The sequence below is a fragment of the Microcebus murinus genome, unplaced genomic scaffold (genome assembly GCF_040939455.1).
Source record: "Microcebus murinus isolate Inina unplaced genomic scaffold, M.murinus_Inina_mat1.0 scaf003_hap2_Mmur4.0, whole genome shotgun sequence".
Classification (NCBI taxonomy): domain Eukaryota; kingdom Metazoa; phylum Chordata; class Mammalia; order Primates; family Cheirogaleidae; genus Microcebus; species Microcebus murinus.
Window position 1 is genome coordinate 647,374 of NW_027438949.1, and position 2,480 is coordinate 649,853.

The following is a 2,480-nucleotide window of genomic DNA, read 5'->3' on the forward strand; positions in this document are numbered from 1 at the left end:
CTAAAGGATGGCTTTGCCAATGTAGTATTCTTGGTTGACAGGTTTTTCTTTGTTTTTTTTCTTTTGCACTCTGAATATGTCATCCCATTCTCTTTTGGGCTGCAAGGAGTCTGCTGAGAAATTTGCTGATAGTCTAATAGAAATTCTCTTATATATGACTTGACATTTTTCTCTTGCAGCTTTTAGGGTTCTCTCTGTTTTTTGAGTTTTGACAGTTTAGTTATAGTGTGCCTGGGAGAAGATTATTTTTTTTAGTTGAATCTTACTGGAAACTTTTGAGATCTCTGGGTCTGGATGTCCATATCTCTACCAAGATTTGGGGAGTTTTCAGTTATTATTTTGTCAAATAGGTGTTCCAGTCATTTTTCCATTTCTTCTTTCTCTAGCATTCCTAAAATGGAAATGTTTGTTTGCTTAATGGTGCCCCATAATTCCCATAGGCGTTCTTCATTCTTTTTTAGTGTTATTTCTTTTTGTTCTCTGACTTGGTAATTTAAAAAAAACCTGTCTTCAAGATCAGAAATTTTTTCTTCTGCTTGATCTAGTCTGTCATTGAAGCTCTCAACTATATTTTTTTATTTTATTCATTGAATTCTTCAGCTCCAAGATTTCTGTTTGGTTATTTTTTATATCTCTCTCCTATTGAATTTCTCATTGAGATCATGAATTACTTTCCTGATTTAATTGAATTGTTTATCTGTATTCTCTTGTATCTTGCTGAGTTTCTTTAAGATCATTATTTTGAATTCTGTTAAAAATATCATTTTCTTTGGAATCTGTTACTGGAAATGTATTGTGTTCCTTTGGGGGTGTCATGTTTTCTTCCTTCACATTTCTTGTGTGCCTACATTGATATGAAAATATGGAACACTTCATAAATTTGCATGTCATCCTTGCACAGGGGCCATGATAATCATCTCTGTTTTATTCCAATTTTGGTATATGTGCTGCTGAAGTGAGCACTTCTTGGCTTTATTTTACCAAGTGAAGTACAACTACTGCCACAACTTGATATGTGGGGTCCACATTTTTTTAGAGACAGGGTCTCACTATGTTGCCCAGGAGGGCCTCAAACTCTTGGGCTCAAGCGATTCTCCTGCCTCAGCCTCCCAAGTAGGTGGGACTACAGACATGCATCATTGCACCTGGCTCCAAAAATTTTAATCACAAAAATGGGAGGGGTTATAATTTGGAGATAAATGCAATGACCAAGGCCTTTGCAATCCAAAGCCACCAGCTCCTGGCTTAAATGTCCATAGAATTCCAAGACTGGTGGGGACTTGTGGAGTCTTGCCAGCTATTGGCACCTGTCCATTGCCCTAGAGTACGCAGAAGAGGCTGGGTGAACCTTAGGGATCAGGGGACTTCCTCTTTGCTTTCCTAGTCCCATCAAGGTCACAAGCAGGTCACAGGTCCCCATTTGTCTCTCCTATGTTGTTAAAGCCCTTTTTAAATATTGGGAATCATATTTAACATAGTAGGGATTCCTAAAGCTTCTTCATAACTGTTCAGTTATGCTATATTGCCTGATAGCAATATATGTATCCTTCTTTCTTATCCTGTGAGTTAGCAACCAGGACATTGCAGCAAGGGTAGGAAAACATCCAGTTTTCCATTTCCTGTCATCCAAAAACATTTTTATAGACAGGGTATATTTAGGAAACAGGACTACTGTTTAGATTTTTGCTAATAGCCTAATTAGTTTTATATGGTTATTTATATTTTAATTTTACTTATTAGAGTATAAAATCAAAACTTCTATGATTTGATTGATTAATTTTTCTCTTTTCCCACTTGAGTATTTAGAATTTACCTTTGTGCACAGGAAAAAAATTATGGTTTTGTTCACAGAAGATTAATTTCTTTAATTTATTTAAAATATCTAAACAGGTTACCATGTATATAGAAGGGTGGATCCATATTGTATGGAGACTGAAGTTTATACAATGTCATGTCCCTGTTTAAGAAAAATAATTCAAAATTAGTTGCAAACATGTGTATTTACTTAGAAAAAGAAATCACAACAAATTACAAATTTTAAAAACATGACAAATATAACAAAAGCCAGCAAAATGTTATTATTGTTGCTGTTATTATATTTGGAATTGATCTATCTATATTATCTTTTTTCCCTATGCTTTTGCTATGTAATCTTTGATCACATCTTCATATAACAATGATTTTTTAACATAACTCTCTCTAGAGGGAATAGAAAGATAAAGCAGTCTTTCTTCTGCTCTGGTTGATTGGAATGTTGCTGTTGGTAGTGTACAATCTCTTTCCACTTCATGTACAACTGCTTCAGAAACTTCCTCTGCTGTTTCTTGCTTAGGAGAGCTCCCTGCCTCAGGACCAGCTCTTTGGATGTGGTACTGAGTGCTGTGGCTGTGGCCTATCAGCGCACCCAGGGCTCACTGTGCCTGTCTCCCTCTGTGTGGCTGCTGGGTTGCTGTGCCTATAGCAGCTGGCCTTCCCCGGCC

The 2,480-nt window shown here is 36.5% G+C and overlaps 1 non-coding gene across 1 annotated transcript; it reads right to left on the minus strand.

Moving 5' to 3' along the window:
* Positions 1–856: 856 nt before the first annotated feature.
* On the minus strand, positions 857–963 carry LOC142866366 (U6 spliceosomal RNA). Its single transcript, XR_012916375.1, has one exon. It is a non-coding gene; the product is annotated as a U6 spliceosomal RNA (small nuclear RNA).
* Positions 964–2,480: the final 1,517 nt, after the last annotated feature.